Source organism: Ctenocephalides felis, unplaced genomic scaffold (genome assembly GCF_003426905.1).
Source record: "Ctenocephalides felis isolate EL2017-DRISC unplaced genomic scaffold, ASM342690v1 CF-g0.4_SCAFFOLD_03414, whole genome shotgun sequence".
NCBI classification, from domain to species: Eukaryota; Metazoa; Arthropoda; class Insecta; order Siphonaptera; family Pulicidae; genus Ctenocephalides; species Ctenocephalides felis.
In genome coordinates this window covers 1-16426 of record NW_020539568.1, presented here as the reverse complement: position 1 = coordinate 16426, position 16426 = coordinate 1, and the positions used below count along the sequence as shown (strand labels likewise).

Genomic DNA, 16426 nt, shown 5'->3' with positions numbered 1-16426 from the left:
AATATTATTACCGGTATTTCACAAATAGAAAAGGTATTTGAATTTTGTGCAATTGAAGCAATTATTTCCAAACGGGTTTATTGCGTTGTTTGTGTCTATAGAGCGCCCGATCAAAATGCGAATAAATTTACAAGTCTTCTTTATGATTTAATTGAAAACCTTTTCAATAATTATGACTCAATTACTGTGTGTGGAGATTTCAATATACATTTCGATAAAGCTTCTAAGCCTTGTGAAAATCTTCTACAAAGTATGAAATCCTTTGATATGAATCCCATGATTAAAAAACCAACTAGAATTACAAACTCTTCCGCATCTTGTATTGACAATTTTTTCACAAATTTATCTAACGTCGAATCTTTCGTTATAAATACAAGCCTCTCTGACCATTACGGCATTATTCTTAATATCCCAAGCAATATAGAATCATCAAAAGCTGTCTTTAAATACAAACGCAAATTTAACGATACAAATAAACTAAAATTTAGAACACTTTTAGAGCAAGAATCATTATTAGCATTGGATCAAAATATTACGTTTGAGGTATTTATTACTTCTTTTTTGTCTAAATTTAATCTCGCATTTCCAATATTAAAGTCTAAGAGTTCTTTAAGCAAAGATCTGCGCACTTGGTCCACCAAAGGGTTAAATATCTCTTATAATAAGTTACTGCAATTAGAAAGAATATCCAAAAACAATAACGACTTAAATTTCATGATTTACTTTTTGAAATATAGAGAAATATTTAATAACTTATGTAAAATTGCTAAAATTATGTATAATGACAATATTATTACGAAATCTAGCAACAAACAAAAAGCAATGTGGTCTCTCATTAAATCTGAAGTGAATTTAAAATTGTGTTCCTCTGAAATAGATTTTCTAACTATAAATAACGTCAAAATTCGAAATAAACAAAAAATTGCATACTCGTTGAATATTTTTTTGTTAATGAAGCATTCGATATGACATCAAACATTGTAGTCGACCCAGTTATTTCCAGCACATTTTTTTCAAAAATCGCCGTAAATTCCAAATCATTATATCTTTACCCTATTTCTAACACAGAACTCTCTAACGTTATCTTATCTCTCAAAAATACCTACTCTTCTGGTCCTGATGGAATACCATCGGATATTCTTAAATCATTTTTTCCATTTTTTATTGATAAACTTTCATTATGTTTCAACAATGCTATGAGTGAAGGTTCATATCCTAATCATTTCAAGCATTCAAAAATTAGACCTCTTCATAAAAAAGGTCCTACTGATATTATTAATAATTATAGGCCCATTTCTTTGTTGAACACTTTTAATAAAGTTTTTGAAAAAATATTGTATAACAGACTTAATAACTTCCTGTCTGCAAATAACATTCTTTTTAAAAATCAGCACGGTTTTGTCAAAACCGCTCAACTTTTCATTCAATATACACATTGGTTCATAATATTATAAACTCTTTTGAAGAAGGTTCTTATTGCGTGACAGTATTTTGTGATCTTTCTAAGGCTTTCGATAGCATTTCCCATGAAATCCTTATTAATAAATTAGAAAAATATGGTGTGCGTGGTTTACCACTTCAACTATTCACATCTTATCTATCTGGCAGAACACAATCAGTCTATCTTGATGATCAAGACTCCACAGTAATATCTAATAAGTTAAATATAAAACTCGGAGTCCCACAAGGCTCTATTCTTGGTCCCTTATTATTTTTAATTTATATTAATGATTTGCCAAATTGTACCGATCTTTGCAAATTTATTCTTTTTGCCGACGACACAAGTTTAATTATTAAAGGAAAATCTTTTGAGGAAGTCAGTTTTAAACTAAATCAATCAATGATTGCAGTTTCTAATTGGTTCAACTCTAATAACCTTTTACTTAATAGCGATAAAACTAAAATAATGTCGTTTCGAACAGTCAATAGGATTAATAACGAAATCAATTCCCTAATTATTAATGATGTCCTCTTTAATTTTTCTGCCGTTTCTAAATTCCTAGGAATTCAAATTCAAAAAAATTTAAATTGGGATAATCACATTTATTCGTCATTAATACCTAAACTTTCCAGAACTTGTTTCATGTTAAGAGTGCTCAAATCTAAAATTAGTTTAAATTGTCTTCTTTCTATCTATTACTCCAACTTCTACTCGCATTTGGTCTACGGCATTCAATTTTGGGGTTTTTCACCATCCTTAAAACATGTTTTCAAACTTCAGAAAAGAGCATTAAGAATCATGTTCTCTCTTAACTCGATGACAAGTTGTAGAAATATTTTTCAGAAGTATAACATTCTTACTGTTCCTAACATATTCCTACTTATTACACTTCTCTTTATAAAAAATAATCCCCAGTACTTTAATTTATCTTCCATGTCTGATTCCCACTATGTCACAAGAAATAGAACTATCAAAGGATCGACTTTTAAGCTTAATACTACTTTTAATTCAATTGATGGTTTTGGTATTCAACTGTTCAATTTATTACCTTTACAAATACGTCAACTAAGCAATCATAAATTCCACAACGTTTTGATTAATTTACTAAAAGCCAACAGTTTTTATGACATTTCTGAATATATTAATTTTGACTTCAAGAAATACAGTACCATCCCCTTAATATCATAAATATCTATTGTTTACTGATTATATGTGATATCTTACAAATACAGCAATTTTTGGCTATAACTGAGTATTACTTAGCTTTGAAATATTTTTCTTCGTCTCTGATACTGCTCTTTTTTTCTTTCAGAAAAGCTTTTAAACTTTTAAATAATTTCTGCAAATTAATGGATATACAGGACCTCAACTTTTGAAGATGCTCTAAACGAAGATGTAATATCAAGTTTCATAAAATCAAGACTCAAAATTAAATTAGTTTAGCACTCCTTTATTTGTATTTCTATATTTGGTTGTTCTGTTATTTAATTGTAAATTTGTATATCTAATACATCTAATACATCTAATATCTAATACATCTAATATCTAATAAAATATTGTTGCATCGTGGCAGGCGAGCATTCTACCACTGAACCACCGATGCTCGTTTAAATTTGTAGAGTCCTGTATTTGCACATAACCAAGATATTTATCATCAACAAAAAGGCCTGGATCGGCCGGGAATCGAACCCGGGCCGCCCACGTGGCGGGCGAGCATTCTACCACTGAACCACCGATGCTCATTTACGCTTTGTAGAGTCCTGTATTTGAATAACCAAGATATTTATCATGTTTTAAAAAGTGATAATTATCCCCATGAACTTTTTGAGACGTGATTAACAAAATGCTGCTGCATCGGCCGGGAATCGAACCCGGGCCGCCCGGGTGGCAGGCGACCATTCTACCACTGAACCACCGATGCTCGTCTAAGTTTTGTAGAGTCCTGTATTTGCACATAACCAAGATATTTATCATCAACAAAAAGTTGCCGCATCGGCCGGGAATCGAACCCGGGCCGCCCGCGTGGCAGGCGAGCATTCTACCACTGAACCACCGATGCTCATTTACGCTTTGTAGAGTCCTGTATTTAAAGAACCAAGATATTTGTCATGTTTTAAAAAGTCATATTTATCCCCATGAACTTTTTGAGACGTGATTAACAAAATGCTGCTGCATCGGGCGGGAATCGAACCCGGGCCGCCCGCGTGGAAGGCGAGCATTCTACCACTGAACCACCCTTGCTCGTCTAAGTTTTGTAGAGTCCTGTATTTGCACATAACCAAATATTTATCATCAACAAAAAGTTGCTGCATCGGCCGGGAATCGAACCCGGGCCGCCCGCGTGGCAGGCGAGCATTCTACCACTGAACCACCGATGTTCATTTACGCTTTGTAGAGTCCTGTATTTGAATAACGAAGATATTCATCACGTCTTAAAAAGTGATATTTATACGCATAAACTTTTTGAGACGTGATTAATAAAATATTGTTGCATCGTGGCAGGCGAGCATTCTACCACTGAACCACCAATGCTCGTTTAAATTTGTAGAGTCCTGTATTTGCACATAACCAAGATATTTATCATCAACAAAAAGGCCTGGATCGGCCGGGAATCGAACCCGGGCCGTCCGCGTGGCGGGCGAGCATTCTACCACTGAACCACCGATGCTCATTTACGCTTTGTAGAGTCCTGTATTTGAATAACCAAGATATTTATCATGTTTTAAAAAGTGATAATTATCCCCATGAACTTTTTGAGACGTGATTAATAAAATATTGTTGCATCGTGGCAGGCGAGCATTCTACCACCGATGCTCGTTTAAATTTGTAGAGTCCTGTATTTGCACATAACCAAGATATTTATCATCAACAAAAAGGCCTGGATCGGCCGGGAATCGAACCCGGGCCGCCCGCGTGGCGGGCGAGCATTCTACCACTGAACCACCGATGCTCATTTACGCTTTGTAGAGTCCTGTATTTGAATAACCAAGATATTTATCATGTTTTAAAAAGTGATAATTATCCCCATGAACTTTTTGAGACGTGATTAACAAAATGCTGCTGCATCGGCCGGGAATCGAACCCGGGCCGCCCGCGTGGCAGGCGAGCATTCTACCACTGAACCACCGATGCTCGTCTAAGTTTTGTAGAGTCCTGTATTTGCACATAACCAAAATATTTATCATCAACAAAAAGTTGCTGCATCGGCCGGGAATCGAACCCGGGCCGCCCGCGTGGCAGGCGAGCATTCTACCACTGAACCACCGATGCTCGTTTAAATTTGTAGAGTCCTGTATTTGAATAACCAAGATATTCATCACGTCTTAAAAAGTGATATTTATACGCATAAACTTTTTGAGACGTGATTAACAAAATGTTGTTGCATCGTGGCAGGCGAGCATTCTACCACTGAACCACCGATGCTCGTTTAAATTTGTAGAGTCCTGTATTTGCACATAACCAAGATATTTATCATCAACAAAAAGGCCTGGATCGGCCGGGAATCGAACCCGGGCCGCCCGCATGTCGGGCGAGCATTCTACCACTGAACCACCGATGCTCGTTTACGCTTTGTAGAGTCCTGTATTTGAATAACCAAGATATTTACCATGTCTTGAAAAGTGATATTTATCCGCATAAACTTTTTGAGACGTGATTAACAAAATGTTGTTGCATCGGCCGGGAATCGAACCCGGGCCGCCCGCGTGGCCGGCGAGCATTCAACCAATTAAGCCACGGCGCCGGTGATAGTTAATTGGGGTTACCAAAGTTGTCGCAAATATTTTAAGAAATATTGACAAAAAAGCCCCTTTTTATGATGAGACACATACTATATGGATACGATAAGATGTATTTTCATTATATTGAAATTTGACAGTTTATTACCGGGACAGCGCGTACGCAGTCCCGACTACCAAAAATTGCGCGCCCGAGTTATCCACATTAGGGACAATCGCAGGGGTCATCCCAACCGAGGTGCAATGGAAGGGCCTCGCCCTGGGGGAACCGCCTTATTGATCACGGTAGCTTCCACGCCAGGTAAGTATGCCTAAGGGTCTCAAGAAGTGACCTAAGCCTTAACCATTCTATATTTTGCGGTGCTAATAATTAGGGAAATACTTCATAGCGCCATCCAGTGGTATGAATTCTGCGCCAAAACGTCTGTATCTATTTCATCATATTTACATATAAAATAATATTTAATTCTAATTATAAATGTGAGGTTTAAATTAATTGTTTTTTGCTTTTTTGCTTTTTGTATTGTAGGGCTGTAACATTTTAGTATGCTTCATAAGACCATGATAGCTATTGCCATAAAAAGGTTCATAAAAATCGGCAAATTTTATTTTCAACAGTTAATTTTAAGACAACAGCAGCAAGAATATACCGGATATTCTTACCTAAAACTAATCAGTACCATACCCAACCAATATCTTTCGAACAATAATTTTTTAAGATCGATTTAGGATTGTGAGCCGAAACGTAGACAATTTTTTGAAGTAAAACTTCTTTAGGCGCGACATGGGTGCAAAAACTTCTTTAGGCGCGACACGGGTGTAAATCCGTACAAATGCATCGAAAACGCCAACGTGAAGTTGAAGACTACGACGCTAGTAAGCGCAGCTATCGCAATTATTCGATCTAGTCTGCGAGCAAAACAAAAAATATATCAAATGTCAAATCATATGTCAAAAACAAAACAAAATTTGTCGACTTTCACTTGAGTTTTGTATTTAGCTCGTAGTCTCTAAACATTTTTTGAAGTAAAACTTCTTTAGGCGCGACATGGGTTAGCAGTATAATTCGTGAGTTAATAAAAATGTCAGGATCGGAAGAATATTTTATCCCGTCCCCCATAAATAATTGTAGTGCAAATGATCGCAAATAAATAATGAAACTAAGGAAAAATCTGCGCTGCGTAAGAATTGATAGCTTTGTATATCACTTTTAAGATAATGATAAAGATATTTATCCGCATAAACTTTTTGAGAGACGTTATTAACAAAATATTGTTGCATCGTGGCAGGCGAGCATTTTACCACTGAACCATCGATGCTCGTTTAAGTTTTGTAGAGACCTGTATTTGCACATAACCAAGATATTTATCATCAACAAAAAGTTGCTGCATCGGCCGGGAATCAAACCCGGGCCGCCCGCGTGGCAGGCGAGACGTGATTAACAAAATATTGTTACATCGTGGCAGGCGAGCATTCTACCACTGAACCACCGATGCTCGTTTAAATTTGTAGAGTCCTGTATTTGCACATAACCAAGATATTTATCATCAACAAAAAGGCCTGGATCGGCCGGGAATCGAACCCGGGCCGCCCGCGTGGCTGGCGAGCATTCTACCACTGAACCACCGATACTCGTTTACGCTTTATAGAGTCCTGTATTTGAATAACCAAGATATTTACCATGTCTTAAGAAGTGATATTTATCCGCATAAACTTTTTGAGACGTGATTAACAAAATGTTTTGCATCGGCCGAATCGAACCGGCCCGCCCGCGTGGCAGGCGAGCATTCTACCACTGAACCACCGATGCTCGTTTAAGTTTTGTAGAGTCCTGTATTTGCACATAACCAAGATATTTATCATTAACAAAAAGTTGCTGCATCGGCCAGGAATCGAACCCGGGCCGCCCGCGTGGCAGGCGAGCATTCTACCACTGAACCACCGATGCTCATTTACGCTTTGTAGAGTCCTGTATTTGAATAACCAAGATATTTATCGTGTTTTAAAAAGTGATAATTATCCCCATGAACTTTTTGAGACGTGATTAACAAAATGCTGCTGCATCGGCCGGGAATCAAACCCGGGCCGCCCGCGTGGCAGGCGAGCATTCTACCACTGAACCACCGATGCTCGTCTAAGTTTTGTAGAGTCCTGTATTTGCACATAACCAAGATATTTATCATCAACAAAAAGTTGCTGCATCGGCCGGGAATCGAACCCGGGCCGCCCGCGTGGCAGGCGAGCATTCTACCACTGAACCACCGATGCTTGTTTACGCTTTGTAGAGTCCTGTATTTGAATAACCACGTCTTAAAAAGTGATATTTATATCAACATCAACATATTATTATATGACATCAACAAAAAGTTGCTGCATAGGCCGGGAATCGAACCCGGGCCGCCCGCGTGGCAGGCGAGCATTCTACCACTAAACCACCGATGCTTGTTTACGCTTTGTAGAGTCCTGTATTTGAATAACCAAGATATTCATCACGTCTTAAAAAGTGATATTTATACGCATAAACTTTTTGAGACGTGATTAATAAAATATTGTTGCATCGTGGCAGGCGAGCATTCTACCACTGAACCACCGATGCTCGTTTAAATTTGTAGAGTCCTGTATTTGCACATAACCAAGATATTTATCATCAACAAAAAGGCCTGGATCGGCCGGGAATCGAACCCGGGCCGCCCGCGTGGCGGGCGAGCATTCTACCACTGAACCACCGATGCTCATTTACGCTTTGTAGAGTCCTGTATTTGAATAACCAAGATATTTATCATGTTTTAAAAAGTGATAATTATCCCCATGAACTTTTTGAGACGTGATTAACAAAATGCTGCTGCATCGGCCGGGAATCGAACCCGGGCCGCCCGCGTGGCAGGCGAGCATTCTACCACTGAACCACCGATGCTCGTCTAAGTTTTGTAGAGTCCTGTATTTGCACATAACCAAGATATTTATCATCAACAAAAGTTGCTGCATCGGCCGGGAATCGAACCCGGGCCGCCCGCGTGGCAGGCGAGCATTCTACCACTGAACCACCGATGTTTGTTTACGCTTTGTAGAGTCCTGTATTTGAATAACCAAGATATTCATCACGTCTTAAAAAGTGATATTTATACGCATAAACTTTTTGAGACGTGATTAATAAAATATTGTTGCATCGTGGCAGGCGAGCATTCTACCACTGAACCACCGATGCTCGTTTAAATTTGTAGAGTCCTGTATTTGCACATAACCAAGATATTTATCATCAACAAAAAGTTGCTGCATCGGCCGGGAATCGAACCCGGGCCGCCCGCGTGGCAGGCGAGCATTCTGCCACTAAACCACCGATGCTTGTTTACGCTTTGTAGAGTCCTGTATTTGAATAACCAAGATATTCATCACGTCTTAAAAAGTGATATTTATACGCATAAACTTTTTGAGACGTGATTAATAAAATATTGTTGCATCGTGGCTGGCGAGCATTCTACCACTGAACCACCGATGCTCGTTTACGCTTTATAGAGTCCTGTATTTGAATAACCAAGATATTTACCATGTCTTAAGAAGTGATATTTATCCGCATAAACTTTTTGAGACGTGATTAACAAAATGTTGTTGCATCGGCCGGGAATCGAACCGGGCCGCACCGCGTGGCAGGCGAGCATTCTACCACTGAACCACCGATGCTCGTTTAAGTTTTGTAGAGTCCTGTATTTGCACATAACCAAGATATTATCATTAACAAAAAGTTTGCTGCATCGGCCGGGAATCGAACCCGGGCCGCCCGCGTGGCAGGCGAGCATTCTACCACTGAAACAACGATGCTCATTTACGCTTGTAGAGTCCTGTATTTAAATAACCAAGATATTTATCGTGTTTTAAAAAGTGATAATTATCCCCATGAACTTTTTGAGACGTGATTAACAATGCTGCTGCATCGGCCGGGATCGAACCCGGGCCGCCCGCGTGGCAGGCGAACATTCTACACTGAACCACCGATGCTCGTCTAAGTTTTGTAGAGTCCTGTATTTGCACATAACCAAGATATTTATCATCAACAAAAGTTGCTGCATCGGCCGGGAATCGAACCCGGGCCGCCCGCGTGGCAGGCGAGCATTCTACCACTAAACCACCGATGCTGTTACGCTTTGTAGAGTCCTGTATTTGAATAACAAAGATATTCATCACGTCTTAAAAAGTGATATTTATACGCATAAACTTTTGAGACGTGATTAATAAAATATTGTTGCATCGTGGCAGGCGAGCATTCTACCACTGAACCACCGATGCTCGTTTAAATTTGTAGAGTCCTGTATTTGCACATAACCAAGATATTTATCATCAACAAAAAGGCCTGGATCGGCGGGAATCGAACCCGGGCCGCCCGCGTGGCGGGGCGAGCATTCTACCACTGAACCACCGATGCTCATTTACGCTTTGTAGAGTCCTGTATTTGAATAACCAAGATATTTTTCATGTTTTAAAAAGTGATATTATCCCCATGAACTTTTTGAGAACGTGATTAAAAAAAAATGCTGCTGCATCGGCCGGGAATCGAACCCGGGCCGCCCGCGTGGCAGGCGAGCATTCTACCACTGAACACCGATGCTCGTTCTAAGTTTTGTAGAGTCCTGTATTTGCACATAAACAAGATATTTATCATCAACAAAAAGTTGCTGCATTCGGCCGGAATCGAACCCGGGCCGCCCGCGTGGCAGGCGAGCATTCTACCACTGAACCACCGATGCTTGTTTACGCTTTGTAGAGTCCTGTATTTGAATAACCAAGATATTCATCACGTCTAAAAAAGTGATATTTATACGCATAAACTTTTTGAGACGTGATTAATAAAATATTGTTGCATCGTGGCAGGCGAGCATTCTACCACTGAACCACCGATGCTCGTTTAAATTTGTAGAGTCCTGTATTTGCACATAACCAAGATATTTATCATCAACAAAAAGTTGCTGCATCGGCCGGGAATCGAACCCGGGCCGCCCGCGTGGCAGGCGAGCATTCTACCACTGAACCACCGATGCTTGTTTACGCTTTGTAGAGTCCTGTATTTGAATAACCAAGATATTCATCACGTCTTAAAAAGTGATATTTATACGCATAAACTTTTTGAGACGTGATTAATAAAATATTGTTGCATCGTGGCAGGCGAGCATTCTACCACTGAACCACCGATGCTCGTTTAAATTTGTAGAGTCCTGTATTTGCACATAACCAAGATATTTATCATCAACAAAAAGGCCTGGATCGGCCGGGAATCGAACCCGGGCCGCCCGCATGTCGGGCGAGCATTCTACCACTGAACCACCGATGCTCGTTTACGCTTTGTAGAGTCCTGTATTTGAATAACCAAGATATTTACCATGTCTTAAAAAGTGATATTTATCCGCATACACTTTTTGAGACGTGATTAACAAAATGTTGTTGCATCGGCCGGGAATCGAACCCGGGCCGCCCGCGTGGCAGGCGAGCATTCTACCACTGAACCACCGATGCTCGTTTAAATTTGTAGAGTCCTGTATTTGCACATAACCAAGATATTTATCATCAACAAAAAGTTGCTGCATCGGCCGGGAATCGACCCGGGCCGCCCGCGTGGCAGGCGAGCATTCTGCCACTAAACCACCGATGCTGTTTACGCTTTGTAGAGTCCTGTATTTGAAAACCAGATATTCATCACGTCTTAAAAAGTGATATTTATACGCATAAACTTTTGAGACGTGATTAATAAAATATTGTTGCATCGTGGCTGGCGAGCTTCTACCATGAACACCGATGCTCGTACGCTTTATAGAGTCCTGTATTTGAATAACCAGATTTACCATGTCTTAAGAAGTGATATTTATCCGCATAAACTTTTGAGACGTGATTAACAAAATGTTGTTGCATCGGCCGGGAATCGAACCCGGGCCGCACGCGTGGCAGGCGAGCATTCTACCACTGAACCACCGATGCTCGTTTAAGTTTTGTAGAGTCCTGTATTTGCACATAACCAAGATATTTATCATTAACAAAAAGTTGCTGCATCGGCCGGGAATCGAACCCGGGCCGCCCGCGTGGCAGGCGAGCATTCTACCATGAACCACCGATGCTCATTTACGCTTTGTAGAGTCCTGTATTGAATAACCAAGATATTTATCGTGTTTTAAAAAGTGATAATTATCCCCATGAACTTTTTGAGACGTGATAACAAAATGCTGCTGCATCGGCCGGGAATCGACCCGGCCGCCCGCGTGGCAGGCGAGCATTCTACCACTGAACCACGATGCTCGTCTAAGTTTTGTAGAGTCCTGTATTTGCCAAACCAAGATATTATCATCAACAAATGTTGCTGCATCGGCCGGGAATCGAACCCGGGCCGCCCGCGTGGCAGGCGAGCATTCTACCACTGAACCACCGATGCTTGTTTAAGCTTTGTAGAGTCCTGTATTTGAATAAACCACGTCTTAAAAAGTGATATTTAATCAACTCAACTATATTTATATGACATCAACCAAAAAGTTGCTGCATCGGCCGGGAATCGACCCGGGCCGCCGCGTGGCAGGCAAGCATTCTACCACTAAACCACCGATGCTTGTTTACGCTTTGTAGAGTCCTGTATTTGAATAACCAAGATATTCATCACGTCTTAAAAGTGATATTTATACGCATAAACTTTTTGAGACGTGATTAATAAAATATTGTTGCATCGTGGCAGGCGAGCATTCTACCACTGAACCACCGATGCTCGTTAAATTTGTAAGAGTCTGTATTTGCACATAACCAAGATATTTATCATCAACAAAAAGGCCTGGATCGGCCGGGAATCGAACCCGGGCCGCCCGCGTGGCGGGGCGAGCATTCTACCACTGAACCACCGATGCTCATTTACGCTTGTAGAGTCCTGTATTGAATAACCAAGATATTTATCATGTTTTAAAAAGTGATAATTATCCCCATGAACTTTTTGAGACGTGATTAACAAAATGCTGCTGCATCGGCCGGAATCGAACCGGGCCGCCCGCGTGGCAGGCGAGCATTCTACCACTGAACCACCGATGCTCGTCTAAGTTTTGTAGAGTCCTGTATTTGCACATAACCAAGATATTTATCATCAACAAAAAGTTGCTGCATCGGCCGGGAATCGAACCCGGGCCGCCCGCGTGGCAGGCGAGCATTCTATACCACTGAACCACCGATGCTTGTTTACGCTTTGTAGAGTCCTGTATTTGAATAACCAAGATATTCATCACGTCTTAAAAATGATATTTATACGCAAAAACTTTTTGAGACGTGATTAATAAAATATGTTGCATCGTGGCAGGCGAGCATTCTACCACTGAACCCACGATGCTCGTTTAAATTTGTAGAGTCCTGTATTTGCACATAACCAAGATATTTATCATCAACAAAAAGTTGCTGCATCGGCGGGGAATCGAACCCGGGCCGCCCGCGTGGCAGGCGAGCATTCTACCACTAAACCACCGATGCTTGTTTACGCTTGTGTAGAGTCCTGTATTTGAATAACCAAGATATTTCATCACGTCTTAAAAAGTGTGATATTTATACGCATAAACTTTTTGAGACGTGATTAATAAATATTGTTGCATCGTGGCAGGCGAGCATTCTACCACTGAACCACCGATGCTCGTTTAAATTGTAGAGTCCTGTATTTGCACATAACAAGGTATTTATCATCAACAAAAAGGCCTGGATCGGCCGGGAATCGAACCCGGGCCGCCCGCATGTCGGGCGAGCATTCTACCACTGAACCACCGATGCTCGTTTACGCTTTGTAGAGTCCTGTATTTGAATAACCAAGATATTTACCATGTCTTAAAAAGTGATATTTATCCGCATAAACTTTTTGAGACGTGATTAACAAAATGTTGTTGCATCGGCCGGGAATCGAACCCGGGCCGCCCGCGTGGCAGGCGAGCATCACTGAACCACCGATGCTCGTTTAAGTTTTGTAGAGTCCTGTATTTGCACATAACCAAGATATTTATCATTAACAAAAAGTTGCTGCATCGGCCGGGAATCGAACCCGGGCCGCCCGCGTGGCAGGCGAGCATTCTACCACTGAACCACCGATGCTCATTTACGCTTTGTAGAGTCCTGTATTTAAATAACCAAGATATTTATCAAGTTTTAAAAAGTGATATTTATCCCCATGAACTTTTTGAGACGTGATTAACAAAATGCTGCTGCATCGGCCGGGAATCGAACCCGGGCCGCCCGCGTGGCAGGCGAGCATTCAACCAATTAAGCCACGGCGCCGGTGATAGTTAATTGGGGTTACCAAAGTTGGCGCGGATATTTTAAGAAATATTGACAAAAAAGCCCCTTTTATGATGAGACACATACTATATGGATACGATAAGATGTATTTTCATTATATTGAAATTTGACAGTTTATTACCGGGACAGCGCGTACGCAGTCCCGACTACCAAAAATTGGCGCGCCGAGTTATCCACATTAGGGACAATCGCAGGGGTCATCCCAACCGAGGTGCAATGGAAGGGCCTCGCCCTGGGGGAACCGCCTTATTGATCACGGTAGCCCCCACGCCAGGTAAGTATGCCTAAGGGTCTCAAGAAGTGACCTAAGCCTTAACCATTCTATATTTTGCGGTGCTAATAATTAGGGAAATACTTCATAGCGCCATCCAGTGGTATGAATTCTGCGCCAAAACGTCTGTATCTATTTCATCATATTTACATATAAAAATGATTAAATTCTAATTATAAATGTGAGTTTAAATTAATTGTTTTTTGCTGTTTTTGCTTTTTGTATTGTAGGGCTGTAACATTTTAGTATGCTTCATAAGACCATGATATCTATTGCCATAAAAAGGTTCATAAAAATCGGCAAATTTTATTTTCAACAGTTAATTTTAAGACAACAGCAGCAAGAATATACCGGATATCTTACCTAAACTAATCATAACCTACCCATACCCAACCAATATCTTTCGAACAATAATTTTAAGATCGATTTAGGATTGTGAGCCAAACGTAGAAAATTTTTGAAGTAAAATCTTCTTTAGGCGCGACATGGGTGTAAAAACTTCTTTAGGCGCGACACGGGTGTAAATCCGTACAAATGCATCGAAAACGCCAACGTGAAGTTGAAGACATACGACGCTAGTAGCGCAGCTATCGCAATTATTCGATCTAGTCTGCGAGCAAAACAAAAAATACATCAAATGTCAAATCATATGTCAAAAACGAAACAAAATTCGTCGACTTTCACTTGAGTTTGTATTTAGCTCGTAGTCTCTAAACATTTTTGAAGTAAAATTCTTTAGGCGCGACATGGGTTAGCAGTATAATTCGTGAGTTAATAAAATGTCAGGATCGGAAGAATATTTTATCCCGTCCCCCATAAATAATTGTAGTGCAAATGATCGCAAATAAATAATGAAACTAAGGAAAAATCTGCGTGCGTAAGAATTGATAGCTTGTATATCACTTTTAAGACAATGAAAAGATATTTATCCGCATAAACTTTTTGAGACGTTATTAACAAAATATTGTTGCATCGTGGCAGGAGCATTTTACCACTGAACCATCGATGCTCGTTTAAGTTTGTAGAGTCCGTATTTGCACATAACCAGATATTTTATCATCAACAAAAAGTTGCTGCATCGGCCGGGAATCAAACCCGGGCCGCCCGCGTGGCAGGCGAGCATTCTACCACTGAACCACCGATGTTCGTTTACGCTTTTGTAGAGTCCTGTATTTGAATAACCAAGATATTCATCACGTCTTAAAAAGTGATATTTATCCGCATAAAACTTTTTGAGACGTGATTAACAAATATTGTTGCATCGTGGCAGGCGAGCATTCTACCACTGAACCACCGATGCTCGTTTAAGTTTTGTAGAGTCTTGTATTTGCACATAACCAAGATATTTATCATCAACAAAAAGGCCTGCATCGGCCGGAATCGAACCGGGCCGCCCGCGTGGCAGGCGAGCATTCTACCACTGAACCACCGATGCTTGTTTACGCTTTGTAGAGTCTGTATTTGAATAACCAAGATATTCATGACGTCTTAAAAAGTGATATTTATACGCATAAACTTTTTGAGACGTGATTAACAAAATATTGTTGCATCCGTGGCAGCGAGCATTTACCACTGAACCACCGATGCTCGTTTAAATTTGTAGAGTCCTGTATTTGCACATAACCAAGATATTTATCATCAACAAAAAGGCCTGTATCGGCCGGGAATCGAACCCGGGCCGCCGCGAGGCGGGCGAGCATCCTACCACTGAACCACTGATGCTCGTTTACGCTTTGTAGAGTCCTGTATTGAATAACCAAGATATTTACCATGTCTTAAAAAGTGATATTTATCCGCCATAAACTTTTTGAGACGTGATTAACAAAATGTTGTTGCATCGGCCGGGAATCGAACCCGGGCCGCCCGCGCGGCAGGCGAGCATTCTACCACTGAACACCGATGCTCGTCTAAGTTTTGTAGAGTCCTGTATTTGCACATAACCAAGATATTTATCATCAACAAAAAAGTTGCTGCATCGGCCGGGAATCGAACCCGGGCCGCCCGCGTGGCAGGCGAGCATTCTACCACTGAACCACCGATGCTGTTTACGCTTTGTAGAATCCTGTATTTGAATAACCAAGATATTCATCACGTCTTAAAAAGTGATATTTATACGCATAACTTTTTGAGACGTGATTAACAAAAATTGTTACATCGTGGCAGGCGAGCATTCTACCACTGAACCACCGATGCTCGTTTAAATTTGTAGAGTCTGTATTTGCACATAACCAAGATATTATCATCAACAAAAAGGCCTGGATCGGCCGGGAATCGAACCCGGGCCGCCCGCGTGGCTGGCGAGCATTCTACCACTGAACACCGATGCTCGTTTACGCTTTATAGAGTCCTGTATTTGAATAACCAAGATATTTACCATGTTAAGAAGTGATATTTATCCGCATACTTTTTGAGACGTGATTAACAAAATGTTGTTGCATCGGCCGGGAATCGAACCCGGGCCGCCCGCGTGGCAAGCGAGCATTCTACCTCTGAACCACCGATGCTCGTTTAAGTTTGGTAGAGTCCTGTATTTGAATACGAAGAATTCATCACGTCTTAAAAAGTGGATATTATCCGCATAAACTTTTTGAGACGTTATAACAAAATATTGTTGCTCGTGGGCAGCGAGCATTCTACCACTAAACCACCGATGCTCGTTTAAGTTTTGTAGAGTCTTGTATTTGCACATAA

At 40.7% G+C, this 16426-nt stretch overlaps 41 non-coding genes across 41 annotated transcripts; all 41 read right to left on the bottom strand.

The window, feature by feature from the left end:
• Nucleotides 1-3109: 3109 nt before the first annotated feature.
• On the bottom strand, nt 3110-3180 carry Trnag-gcc. Its single transcript has one exon. It is a non-coding gene; the product is annotated as a tRNA-Gly (tRNA).
• Nucleotides 3181-3291: 111 nt separating this feature from the next.
• On the bottom strand, nt 3292-3362 carry Trnag-gcc. Its single transcript has one exon. It is a non-coding gene; the product is annotated as a tRNA-Gly (tRNA).
• A 67-nt stretch (nt 3363-3429) lies between these two features.
• On the bottom strand, nt 3430-3500 carry Trnag-gcc. The gene has a single exon. It is a non-coding gene; the product is annotated as a tRNA-Gly (tRNA).
• A 111-nt stretch (nt 3501-3611) lies between these two features.
• On the bottom strand, nt 3612-3682 carry Trnag-ucc. The gene has a single exon. It is a non-coding gene; the product is annotated as a tRNA-Gly (tRNA).
• Nucleotides 3683-3748: 66 nt separating this feature from the next.
• Nucleotides 3749-3819, bottom strand: Trnag-gcc. The gene has a single exon. It is a non-coding gene; the product is annotated as a tRNA-Gly (tRNA).
• A 501-nt stretch (nt 3820-4320) lies between these two features.
• On the bottom strand, nt 4321-4391 carry Trnag-gcc. Its single transcript has one exon. It is a non-coding gene; the product is annotated as a tRNA-Gly (tRNA).
• A 111-nt stretch (nt 4392-4502) lies between these two features.
• On the bottom strand, nt 4503-4573 carry Trnag-gcc. Its single transcript has one exon. It is a non-coding gene; the product is annotated as a tRNA-Gly (tRNA).
• A 67-nt stretch (nt 4574-4640) lies between these two features.
• Nucleotides 4641-4711, bottom strand: Trnag-gcc. The gene has a single exon. It is a non-coding gene; the product is annotated as a tRNA-Gly (tRNA).
• A 218-nt stretch (nt 4712-4929) lies between these two features.
• Nucleotides 4930-5000, bottom strand: Trnav-gac. The gene has a single exon. It is a non-coding gene; the product is annotated as a tRNA-Val (tRNA).
• A 325-nt stretch (nt 5001-5325) lies between these two features.
• On the bottom strand, nt 5326-5487 carry LOC113382261. Its single transcript, XR_003367651.1, has one exon. It is a non-coding gene; the product is annotated as a U1 spliceosomal RNA (small nuclear RNA).
• A 1077-nt stretch (nt 5488-6564) lies between these two features.
• Nucleotides 6565-6674, bottom strand: Trnag-gcc. Its single transcript has 2 exons — nt 6639-6674; nt 6565-6599 (listed from the first exon to the last, which is right to left on the bottom strand). It is a non-coding gene; the product is annotated as a tRNA-Gly (tRNA).
• A 65-nt stretch (nt 6675-6739) lies between these two features.
• On the bottom strand, nt 6740-6810 carry Trnag-gcc. The gene has a single exon. It is a non-coding gene; the product is annotated as a tRNA-Gly (tRNA).
• A 245-nt stretch (nt 6811-7055) lies between these two features.
• Nucleotides 7056-7126, bottom strand: Trnag-gcc. Its single transcript has one exon. It is a non-coding gene; the product is annotated as a tRNA-Gly (tRNA).
• Nucleotides 7127-7237: 111 nt separating this feature from the next.
• Trnag-gcc lies at nt 7238-7308 on the bottom strand. The gene has a single exon. It is a non-coding gene; the product is annotated as a tRNA-Gly (tRNA).
• Nucleotides 7309-7375: 67 nt separating this feature from the next.
• Nucleotides 7376-7446, bottom strand: Trnag-gcc. The gene has a single exon. It is a non-coding gene; the product is annotated as a tRNA-Gly (tRNA).
• Nucleotides 7447-7549: 103 nt separating this feature from the next.
• Trnag-gcc lies at nt 7550-7620 on the bottom strand. Its single transcript has one exon. It is a non-coding gene; the product is annotated as a tRNA-Gly (tRNA).
• A 219-nt stretch (nt 7621-7839) lies between these two features.
• Nucleotides 7840-7910, bottom strand: Trnag-gcc. The gene has a single exon. It is a non-coding gene; the product is annotated as a tRNA-Gly (tRNA).
• A 111-nt stretch (nt 7911-8021) lies between these two features.
• Nucleotides 8022-8092, bottom strand: Trnag-gcc. The gene has a single exon. It is a non-coding gene; the product is annotated as a tRNA-Gly (tRNA).
• Nucleotides 8093-8158: 66 nt separating this feature from the next.
• Trnag-gcc lies at nt 8159-8229 on the bottom strand. Its single transcript has one exon. It is a non-coding gene; the product is annotated as a tRNA-Gly (tRNA).
• Nucleotides 8230-8449: 220 nt separating this feature from the next.
• Trnag-gcc lies at nt 8450-8520 on the bottom strand. The gene has a single exon. It is a non-coding gene; the product is annotated as a tRNA-Gly (tRNA).
• A 403-nt stretch (nt 8521-8923) lies between these two features.
• On the bottom strand, nt 8924-8994 carry Trnag-gcc. The gene has a single exon. It is a non-coding gene; the product is annotated as a tRNA-Gly (tRNA).
• A 243-nt stretch (nt 8995-9237) lies between these two features.
• Trnag-gcc lies at nt 9238-9308 on the bottom strand. The gene has a single exon. It is a non-coding gene; the product is annotated as a tRNA-Gly (tRNA).
• A 400-nt stretch (nt 9309-9708) lies between these two features.
• Trnag-gcc lies at nt 9709-9778 on the bottom strand. Its single transcript has one exon. It is a non-coding gene; the product is annotated as a tRNA-Gly (tRNA).
• A 359-nt stretch (nt 9779-10137) lies between these two features.
• Trnag-gcc lies at nt 10138-10208 on the bottom strand. The gene has a single exon. It is a non-coding gene; the product is annotated as a tRNA-Gly (tRNA).
• Nucleotides 10209-10427: 219 nt separating this feature from the next.
• On the bottom strand, nt 10428-10498 carry Trnav-gac. The gene has a single exon. It is a non-coding gene; the product is annotated as a tRNA-Val (tRNA).
• Nucleotides 10499-10609: 111 nt separating this feature from the next.
• Nucleotides 10610-10680, bottom strand: Trnag-gcc. The gene has a single exon. It is a non-coding gene; the product is annotated as a tRNA-Gly (tRNA).
• Nucleotides 10681-10746: 66 nt separating this feature from the next.
• Nucleotides 10747-10816, bottom strand: Trnag-gcc. The gene has a single exon. It is a non-coding gene; the product is annotated as a tRNA-Gly (tRNA).
• A 252-nt stretch (nt 10817-11068) lies between these two features.
• Nucleotides 11069-11139, bottom strand: Trnag-gcc. The gene has a single exon. It is a non-coding gene; the product is annotated as a tRNA-Gly (tRNA).
• Nucleotides 11140-11206: 67 nt separating this feature from the next.
• Nucleotides 11207-11276, bottom strand: Trnag-gcc. Its single transcript has one exon. It is a non-coding gene; the product is annotated as a tRNA-Gly (tRNA).
• A 240-nt stretch (nt 11277-11516) lies between these two features.
• Trnag-gcc lies at nt 11517-11587 on the bottom strand. The gene has a single exon. It is a non-coding gene; the product is annotated as a tRNA-Gly (tRNA).
• Nucleotides 11588-12156: 569 nt separating this feature from the next.
• Nucleotides 12157-12225, bottom strand: Trnag-gcc. Its single transcript has one exon. It is a non-coding gene; the product is annotated as a tRNA-Gly (tRNA).
• A 67-nt stretch (nt 12226-12292) lies between these two features.
• Nucleotides 12293-12365, bottom strand: Trnag-gcc. Its single transcript has one exon. It is a non-coding gene; the product is annotated as a tRNA-Gly (tRNA).
• A 218-nt stretch (nt 12366-12583) lies between these two features.
• Trnag-gcc lies at nt 12584-12654 on the bottom strand. The gene has a single exon. It is a non-coding gene; the product is annotated as a tRNA-Gly (tRNA).
• A 220-nt stretch (nt 12655-12874) lies between these two features.
• On the bottom strand, nt 12875-12945 carry Trnav-gac. Its single transcript has one exon. It is a non-coding gene; the product is annotated as a tRNA-Val (tRNA).
• Nucleotides 12946-13189: 244 nt separating this feature from the next.
• Nucleotides 13190-13260, bottom strand: Trnag-gcc. Its single transcript has one exon. It is a non-coding gene; the product is annotated as a tRNA-Gly (tRNA).
• A 324-nt stretch (nt 13261-13584) lies between these two features.
• LOC113382262 lies at nt 13585-13746 on the bottom strand. Its single transcript, XR_003367652.1, has one exon. It is a non-coding gene; the product is annotated as a U1 spliceosomal RNA (small nuclear RNA).
• Nucleotides 13747-14809: 1063 nt separating this feature from the next.
• Trnag-gcc lies at nt 14810-14880 on the bottom strand. Its single transcript has one exon. It is a non-coding gene; the product is annotated as a tRNA-Gly (tRNA).
• Nucleotides 14881-15101: 221 nt separating this feature from the next.
• On the bottom strand, nt 15102-15170 carry Trnag-gcc. Its single transcript has one exon. It is a non-coding gene; the product is annotated as a tRNA-Gly (tRNA).
• Nucleotides 15171-15568: 398 nt separating this feature from the next.
• Nucleotides 15569-15638, bottom strand: Trnag-gcc. The gene has a single exon. It is a non-coding gene; the product is annotated as a tRNA-Gly (tRNA).
• Nucleotides 15639-15706: 68 nt separating this feature from the next.
• Trnag-gcc lies at nt 15707-15777 on the bottom strand. Its single transcript has one exon. It is a non-coding gene; the product is annotated as a tRNA-Gly (tRNA).
• Nucleotides 15778-16168: 391 nt separating this feature from the next.
• On the bottom strand, nt 16169-16239 carry Trnag-gcc. The gene has a single exon. It is a non-coding gene; the product is annotated as a tRNA-Gly (tRNA).
• Nucleotides 16240-16426: the final 187 nt, after the last annotated feature.